General features: G+C 36.2%; 1 pseudogene; it reads right to left on the reverse strand.

The window, feature by feature from the left end:
* Positions 1-8,748: 8,748 nt before the first annotated feature.
* LOC149201353 (putative serine/threonine-protein kinase WNK11 pseudogene) lies at positions 8,749-9,733 on the reverse strand (annotated as a pseudogene).
* Positions 9,734-10,315: the final 582 nt, after the last annotated feature.

The following is a 10,315-nucleotide window of genomic DNA, read 5'->3' on the forward strand; positions in this document are numbered from 1 at the left end:
CTGATCCAACAGGTACAGAAAACCCAACATCTACACCTAAACCACAAACCCTATTGCTATCAATTATAAACTTTAATGCTCTCTTATTTCAATATCTGCTCTAGCTCTTCCTTCTCCTAAATGCAGTCCCTCTCCTTATCACCATAATTGGTGCTAACATCATCAGCTGCCATTGCATAAAAATTTATAGTATCCAGCATGCGGGTTTTGCTCCTTGCCCTCTACAGTTACCATGTTTTATATCTCTAAATTCTAATTATTCGACTTTTAGGCCTTGTTTCATAATCACCACTGGGTCATGAAATTACCCTAAAATCAGATGCAGAAGGGCGTTAATTACTAAGGTTTGTTTAGGTCCGTGCCATTTATTTCAGAAGGCAAGGATTGTCCCAGTGTTTTCGGGCTTATATAATTTATTTACTGAGAATTTGTCTTGTGATCAAGAACTCTTGATCCAGGTGCCAGTCGTTCTGTTGTTTGTGCATATTCTGGTATGGGTTGACACAGTTGGGAGAGGAATGCAATCCTCTGAACTCATATCATATATATTGCCAAAATATTATACCTGATATGATTGGATGGGTAGCTAATTCAGTAGTTAACACATTATTTACTAACGTGATAAGCATTATGCTTCAGTGTGTTTAGTAGTTCTAGCATATCTGTGCAATCACTTCAAAGATCAAATAATCTGTACAAGGTTTTCGGACCAATTTTGTTCATAGTATCAGTTGTGGCTACAAGGGGTGTACTGTGTCTCGGATTCCTCTTTTACTGATATTGAAATAAACAATACAATGTAATAATTTAATCTGATTTGTCAAGCATAAATGCCATGCCTGTGTTTCTTTCTATTGTTCCTGTCCATGGTTTTTGGACCAATTTTGTTCCTAGTATCAGTGGTACTGGTGACTACATAAGCTTTATTGTCTCAGATGCTTCTTTACCTATACTGAAATAAACTATATAATGTATTAATTTAATCTGATTCCTCAAAGCACCAATGCAGTGACTATACTGTTTCTCTCATGGTTCTATTTCCAAACACACAGCGAGAAGAGACTCTCTATTGTTCATCATCCACCGTGTATACACCAAGAATCAGGATTCACTAACAGGTTAACGTATAAATCAAGAGTATTTTGGCATTGAATTGCATATTTATCATTAACATATTTAGACCTACATTCTGGAGTGACAGGCCACAACAACAACACATTATGTTGTATTTCAATAGTTAAAAGAAATGTGGCTTAAGGAAATTTTATATAGATCAGAAAACACAGTCGAACATCTTTTCAGTTGAATAGAAACCTAAATAATTACATACACTGGTACGTAAATAACAAAATATGAAGAGTAGGTTTGATCCTATGCATGCAATGGCATAAATATCTATCTTTACTTATATCTATTTACACTGGAACAACCTTTTCTCATAATCAAAGTGTTTAATAACTCTGGTTTCAAATTTACAGAATGATTTTCTGTTTCTGTTTTTATGATCAAGTTGATTTTATAATTTGCAGTTCACTACTTGGAAAATCGATTGAAGTTGGTAGACGATGTTTTTGATATAGGGAAAGAGAAACACAGAGCTATAACTCTCTGCTTTTTAGGTACCGATGTTTGATTCTAGACCTGGGAAACACAGAGTACTGTCTGTTTATTAGGCAATTGTGTTTTTCATTGACAAAGGAAGAGACGAAAACTTTAATCATAGATGACACATGCATTTGTTTCTCACATGAAAAAAACAAAATGTCATATTTCCCATCAAAGACGAAGAAGGTAGCATACCTTCTTCACAAAATGATATTCAAGGGGAAGCGATCCACTATTTTAGTAGTTTATATAAGGCCAGAGAAGGAGTTTGTTTTTATTGCCAGAAAGAGTTTATAAATTTATCTTTTTCCATGGTAAATGCAGAGGAGAATGCACATTTGGAGAGGACAATAACTGAATAGGAGGTGTTGGGCACTCTGAAATCAATGACAAAGTAGAAGAGTCCATGACCAAGTGGTTGGTTGGCGGAGCTCTTCTTACATTTTCAAGACATTATGTTAAGGGAGCTCATAGAATTGGTAGAGGAATCTAGGTCAAAATGCAAAATATCGGGGTGACCAATGTTATGTTCGTAGCACTCATCCCAAATACTGAGAAACCCTCAACCTTTTTTGACTTTCGACTCATATCATTATGTAACACAACCTACAAAATGATTTCTAAAATCATTGCCAGCAGGCTCAGAGAAACTCTATCAAAGCATGTGACTCTAGAACAATTTGGCTTTTTGGACAACTGACAGATACATGATGTGGCTACAATCACTCAAGAGTGTATCCACATTATCAAATCTTTTCAATTGGAGGCAAGCATCATGAAGATAGACTTGATCAAAGCCTACGACGGTGTTGATTGGGAACTATTGAAGATGATCCGACACAGGATAGGATTTGGTGTCAATCTTGTACATTAGATCATGACATGTGTGACTTCATTGAATTTTGCAGTAATTATTAACGAGATTCCTACTAATTTTTTTAAGGATTCTACAGGGCTCAAACATGGATGCACACTTTCTCTCCTTTTAGTTTTGCTTGTTATTGAAAGTTTGAGCAGAAGGATCTTGGAGGCATGTTCCAGGGGTAACATTTTAGGCTGCAAACTATCTCAGAATGTCACATTATCTCACATTATGTTCATTGATGATGTTCTAGTTGTTGGGGTGGCTAAATTGTCTGAATGGCGAGTCTTCTATCAGATTATAAGTAGATTCGGGGAGGCATCAGGTCTGTTATTAAGCAAGGGAAAATCTACTTTAATTTCTATGAAACATGAGGATGAACTGATATTGGAGATTGTTAAAATCTTTGCTGTCAAATCAATAAATATGGATGATGGCTTTCATTATTTGGGCTTCTTTCTGAAGCCAAACAGTTATGAGGTAAAGAGTCATTATGGATTACCAAGAAATTTGAGAAGATCATTGATCTCACAAGTGGTTGTCGAAGGGTGGGAGACTAATCTTGATTAAAGAGGTCATGCTAAACATCTCCATATACTGGATGCATTTATTCAAGTTTCCCAAAAAGATCATCAACAATATTTAGTCAATAATAGCCCAAAAAAAAATTGGGTTGGTCATGGTATTACTAAGAAATTTCACTTGGTCCATTTCGAGGTGCTGACAAGACATATAGAAGATGGCGGTTGGGATATCAAAGTCCCAAAACATTTCAATGTGGCTCTGCTAGTGAAAAATCTATGGAAGGATTTAAACGATGAAGGAATTTGGCAACTTATTATTAGAGCCAAATATCTAAAAACTGACTAAATGATTAGTTGGCATAATGCAGGGGCTCTGGAAAAGAAGGAAAATACACATATTTGGACTAGTATGATGAAGCTAAAGCATTGGCTATTGGGAAATTTGAGGTGGGAGGTAGGCTTGGGGACGAAGGTGGAGATTGGATTGGCATCCATAAAAGGTATGGCTATTACAAATGATGAAAATATATTTGGCTATTACAAATGATGAAAATATATTTGTTTTATTATTAATGATGAAAGTAGGTTGTTTTTTCATCCTGAAAAAAAAATTAAAAAAATAAATCCCTCGGTTTTTAATTCATAAATACATAAACAAAAAAAATTGGGTTGGTCATGGTATTACTCAGAAATTTCACTTGGTCCATTTCGAGGTGCTGACAAGACATATAGAAGATGGCGGTTGGGATATCAAAGTCCCAAAACATATCAATGTGGCTCTGCTAGTGAAAAATCTATGGAAGGATTTAAACGATGAAGGAATTTGGCAACTTATTATTAGAGCCAAATATCTAAAAACTGACTAAATGATTAGTTGGCATAATGCAGGGGCTCTGCTGGTGAAAAATCTATGGAAGGATTTAAAAGATGAAGGAATTTGGCAACTTATTATTAGAGCCAAATATCTAAAAACTGATTAAATGATTAGTTGGCATAATGCAGGGGCTCTGGAAAAGAAGGAAAATACACATATTTGGACTAGTATGATGAAGCTAAAGCATTGGCTATTGGGAAATTTGAGGTGGGAGGTAGGCTTGGGGACGGAGGTGGAGATTGGATTGGCATCCATAAAAGGTATGGCTATTACAAATGATGAAAATATATTTGGCTATTACAAATGATGAAAATATATTTGTTTTATTATTAATGATGAAAGTAGGTTTGTTTTTTCATCCTGAAAAAAAAAATAAAAAATAAAAAATCCCTCGGTTTTTAATTCGTAAATACATAAAAAATCGCTTTATTAATTAACTCTATTGAAGCAATCCATCACTAGAGAATTTATAGCATAAAATTCTCCTCTCCCCTCTATATTTTCCCTGATTCGTTTCCCTTTCATATCATATATTTTGCCATAATATTATACCTGATATGATTGGATGGGTAGCTAATTCAGTAGTTAACACATTTTTTACTAACGTGATAAGCATTATGCCTCAGTGTGTTTAGTAGTTCTAGCATATCTGTGCAATCACTTCAAAGATCAAATAATCTGTACAAGGTTTTCGGACCAATTTTGTTCATAGTATCAGTTGTGGCTACAAGGGGTGTACTGTGTCTCGGATTACTCTTTTACCGATATTGAAATAAACAATACAATGTAATAATTTAATCTGATTTTTTAAGCGCAAATGCCATGCCTGTGTTTCTTTGTATTGTTCCCGTCCATGGTTTTTGGACCAATTTTGTTCCTAGTATCAGTGGCACTGGTGACTACATAAGCTTTATTGTCTCAGATGCTTCTTTACCTATACTGAAATAAACTATATAATGTATTAATTTAATCTATTCCTCAAACCACCAATGCAGTGACTATGTTGTTTCTCTCATGGTTCTATTTCCAAACACACAGCGAGAATAGACTCTCTATTGTTCATCATCCACCGTGTATACACCAACAATCAGGATTCACTAACAGGTTAAGGTATTTTGGCATTGAATTGCATATTTATCATTAACATATTTAGACCTACATTCTGGAGTGACAGGCCACAACAACAGCGCATTATGTTGTATTTCAATAGTTAAAAGAAATGTGGCATTTTCATTCAGTCTGTTATATCATCCAAGATTTTTATCTTTCATTAAATTAAGGAAATTTTATATAGATCAGAAAACATAGTCGAACATCTTTTCAGTTGAATAGAAACCTAAATAATTACATACACTGGTACGTAAATAACAAAATATGAAGAGTAGGTTTGATCCTATGCATGCAATGTCATAAATATCTATCTTTACTTATATCTATTTACACTGGAACAACCTTTTCTCATAATCAAAGTGTTTAATAACTCTGGTTTCAAATTTACAGAATGATTTTATGTTTCTGTTTTTATGATCAAGTTGATTTTATAATTTGAAGTTCACTACTTGGCAAATCGATTGAAGTTGGTAGACGATGTTTTTGATATAGGGCAAGAAAAACACAGAGCTATAACTCTCTGCTTTTCAGGTACCTATGTTTGATTCTAGACTTGGGAAACACTGAGCACTGTCTGTTTATTAGGCAATTGTGTTTTTCATTGACAAAGGATGAGACAAAAACTTTAATCATATAGATGACACATGCAATGTGGAAAAAGTCTACAAAAAATCCCGATTTAATCCTAAAAACACGATTTTTTGAACTAAACGATTTAATCCCCCGACTTTTTGGCGACTTTTTCACAAAGGAAAAAATCGCGATTTTTTCCTTATACTCCCGATTTAATCGGGAGTCGACCCAAAAAGTCTTCCTCCCTTCCCAGGGCACGGATAAAGAGGCCGCAAAGGTGAAAACACTATAAATTGAAGCTTCCATCCATGCATTTTCAAGTTATTGCATTGTATTGTTTGTCATACTTCTTGCGAGCATAGCAGTCTCATTCGTAATCTGTTAGTTTTGAGGTTAAGATATGTTTTTGTTTTCCAAGGAAAAACAAATCTTTATACTTCATATTTCTAGCTAGAAAGTAAAGTATACATTGGCTAAGCCTCCAGGCTTTCAGTGATCCAGACTCTAACAACCACTACCCCTTCAAAAGATTACAAAAGTACCAAAAGGACAGGCATACAACAGTCTTCCGTAGAAAGAACCCCACACCATCAAAAACATTGTTACAGTTGTTGAATGCTTCCAGGAGAAACAATAAAGAGGAGGTCATGAAGATCAAATAGCAACAACCTGTCCAAAAAAAACAAAACTAGTGCCTCAAAAAAGAACCCATTTTTCAGACAGGAACAAAGTACCTGAGAAATCTTGTGACAGCAAAGATCCTTCCTGCAATGAGAGCACATTTTGAAAGGGAATCTTCTTTAGTGGTGAATTCCCTGGCAAGCTATGATTGATGCAGTTGCTACTGCAGGTCCAGGGTTCAAAGCCCCTACATCAAAGAGCCTTAGGACAAATTTGTTGTTAGAGAGTGTTGAGGATGTCATGCTTGTGCTAGTTGAGTTTCATTCATCATGGGTAGAAACAAGGTGCACCATCATCAGTGATGGATGGACAGATCAAAGGAATAGAAAAGGGAGAGTATTGTCGTTGTCGTTATTGCTTGGCTTTCCAGGTGGCATGGGTGCATAAAGGCAGAAAAGGGAGAGTAGATAATATGCACTAAATGCAGATAAAGATGAAATGAATGGGCAGTTAGAAATAAGGTGAAGACAGGCACATGCCACCAAGTTATGTTTAGTCAACCGCTTTGTCAACACCCGCCTTTTTGCACATGGCTTTCTGCAACGTTTTCTCTCCTCCATTCTTAATTTCCTTTCTGTTTTAAATATGGTGGGGGAGCTTTGGCTAAAATCTGCATCCCTGTTTCACGATAAAGTTGACTAAAGCGTGGGCCACAGCCAATTTATCTATTCATCAAATTCAATGTTTTGGATTGTGGTATTAAGGGTTAATTTAATTTGGGTGGGAATATGTCCGTCTCCTAGCGCCTTGGGCAAACACGGTCATTAACAATGTTTTGGATTGTGGTATTAAGGGTTAATTTAATTTGGGTGGGAATATGTCCGTCTCCTAGCGCCTTGGGCAAACACGGTCATTAACAATGTTTTGGATTGTGGTATTAAGGGTTAATTTAATTTGGGTGGGAATATGTCCGTCTCCTAGCGCCTTGGGCAAAGCTACCACATGCTCATAATCGGGATTACAAATTTTTAAGTGGAAACCATAGTACATTTCTAAACTTTGGCTCATTTCCAGAGTCCTGTGACCACACCAGTCCATGGTTGGCTCCTGTGTTCAATTAATTCTGTGTATCTGTCAATTTAACTGCACTAGTGCTGCCATGGTGTGGAATACCCAGCTATTATGTTCCATGCATTAATTTAGTATTTAATCACACATTAAGTTAACAGTTATATCCACATTAAGTTAATAGTTATATCCACATTAAGTTAATAGTTATATCCATCGAATAAATCATGTAAGGCTGATTAAATTTACATATTTGTCGTTATTTAATTGGGTGGAATGATTGTTATTTTTCCATGTGGATTTAAATCTTTACCAAAGACATGTTGAGCTTTGAAGCATCTTTGTTTTATTATAAAGTTGACTTAAATGTGGGCCAGAGCCAATTTATCTATTCATCAGAGTTTTATTTGATACTGTGATTAACAATATTTTGGATTTTCTTGATTGTGGTTATTTAATTCGGTGGAATGATTGTTATCATTGTTATCTTTTCCATCTAGGTTTAAGTCTCCACCAATGACAGGTTGAGTTTTGATATTTTGATGATTTTTGTTATAATGCACTTGAGTATAATTGTAGGCTGACTGGTGGTTGGGTGAAATGATTGTTATCTTTCAAATCTTCAGCTTTTGTATCTTGATGAATTTTATTATAATGGCTTACAGCCCCAGAGAAACACTCTTGAGTATAACTATGGGCTGGTTGGTGGTTCAGATCTATGTAAATACCATGTTGAGCTTTGATATATTAATAAAAGAGGTTCAATTTGTTTCAACAGGTTCATTGCTTTTTTGTTTGATAAAAAAGAAATGTTTCACATTGTTGTCATAACAATGTTTCAATGCCCTAACACTGTTTCTGCTTGTCTAAGGCCCAAGACCCAGAGACATCTAGCAGGTGTGAAAGTCTGCCCCCTTACGGACCACTAGCAGGTTATTCCAGTTGGGGCATGGTTTTCCTTGAATAAGAGCGATGCGTTAATTGTTAACAGCCAAAGATAATTGTCCTCATTGCTGGTTTGACAACTGAATTATGATAGGTTTTTCCACCTTGATAAAAGAAAACACAATATTTCATAATTTTGTTCGATGAAAGTTGATCATAAATCATGAGCAAAGTAATGAAGTTCCAAGGTTGGTCATAAATCATGAGCAAAGTAATGAAGTTCCAGGGGATTCGAAAATCGTTTACTGCATTAAAATGCGAGAGTTACATGGTCCATTAAAATGCGAGAGTTACATGGTCCAGCTAGCCAGTCAATGTTACCAAAGTATAATGAAATATTTCATCAAATTGATCAAGAAAAAGCATGGAAAAGATATTAGTAAGGATAGCAAAAATGAAATAAGACATTCAATGTGTTCCTTGTAATATAGATAAAACAAGATTTTCCACAAACCAATTAACTCTTCTAGAAAAATTCAACAATTCCAATTTAATAATCCTATCGGCCTCTCTTTGTACCTTTTGGGACAATTGCTAGTTGTTATTTACAACAACTTTTCCTCACATTAACTCTGGAAAGAATGGGCAGATCTCAAAAGTAAATTGGCAAAATAAATAGGCAGAAATCCATCTATCTTGTTCAGTAAAACAACTTGGCTGCATGCTTGTACTCCTTTAAAAAATGGGTCCATCAGAAGTTCTGCAGCAGAAGGCCTCACCGGTGCTGCCGCCAGGCATTTTTCAATAAACTGTCTCATTTCTTGATTGTAACCTTTTCCAATGCTGCAGGCCTTATATCACAACTCACCTTCTTATAAATTTGAGCAACGCTACGGCATTCACTATAAGGAATTTCTAAAGTAACCATCTCCAGCAAACACATGCCGAAAGAATAAATATCTACAAGCTCATTATAATCCTCCTCATATAATTCTGGGGCCATGAATTCCGGAGTACCGAGGACAGTGTGTGCACAACGATCATTTCCCAGTGTAGTGGCAAGACCCAGATCCCCAATCTTCAGAACGCCACTATTGCCATTCACAAAAATATTGCTGCAATTTAAATCTCTGTGAATTACACAAGGCTCATGATTATGAAGATAATGCAATCCTCCCAGTATCTGAAGTGCCCAATTCTTCAAAGCCTTCATGGAGACATGACGGTGCTTCTGGCGGTACTCTCTCAGAGTACCTGAGGTACAGACCTCGGTAATGAAATTCACATGACTTGTCTTTCTATCCAGCCATGCATTGTAGAGCATAATTATGTTCTTGTTCCTCACAGATTTCAACAGACGGACTTCTGCATAGATCCTCTGTATGGAAGCATCATCTAGGTTTTGCAGAGGCACCTTGTTCCAAGCAACCTCAATACCTTCTTCCTGATCAAAAGCTCGGTATACCTTCTTCATGGCACCACGGCCCAGCAAATCTTCTTCATGGCACCACGGCCCAGCAAATCTTCATAGCGACCATACCTACCAGTGGGGTCCAGTTCCACAAAGGGTTCCCCGTCCTTATCACAGGTGTCATATTCTACACTAGGCATTTCTCTACCTCCTGTAAAGGAAAGGAAACCCTAACCCCAGAACTCCAAATTAGGTTCCTCTTCTAATTTGAATTTAATAAACAGAAACCCTTGCAGGGCTATAGGAAGACACAGAAATGGAGATTTTCCCTAAATTCGGAAGATGAACAGACAGAAAAGGCAGAAGACTTTGCTTCCAGTGGGATTACTGACGACACTGACAGCATTTTTGCTCCAGAGGTACTGAAAAAACAGAGCCGCCAGATTCAGAAAAGCTACCCAATAAATTGAAGTGTAAAAATTAAAATTGCCAGGCAATCTTAAATCAAACCAGGAAATCCAAAACCCTAGTTGTACACAGAAACAAATTCTGTTGGCAGAAAAGAAATCTCGTAAAACTATTTTGATAAACAGAATCCTCGAAAAATAAGACTCTGAGCAGAACCATTGCAGTGCAGAGTTCCAAACAGACAGATCAAGAAAAGCAACCTTATAAAAACAAATAGGAGCATGGAGAAAACATACCTGTCTATCTGTAACCACAGAAATCGCTGAGTCTGTTCTCGTTAACCGAAAAAATATGTACGTCGATAAGAGGCAGAG

This window comes from Pinus tabuliformis, chromosome 2_1 (assembly GCF_031772625.1).
Source record: "Pinus tabuliformis cultivar Carrire ecotype Pingquan chromosome 2_1, CPIR1, whole genome shotgun sequence".
Lineage (NCBI taxonomy): Eukaryota > Viridiplantae > Streptophyta > Pinopsida > Pinales > Pinaceae > Pinus > Pinus tabuliformis.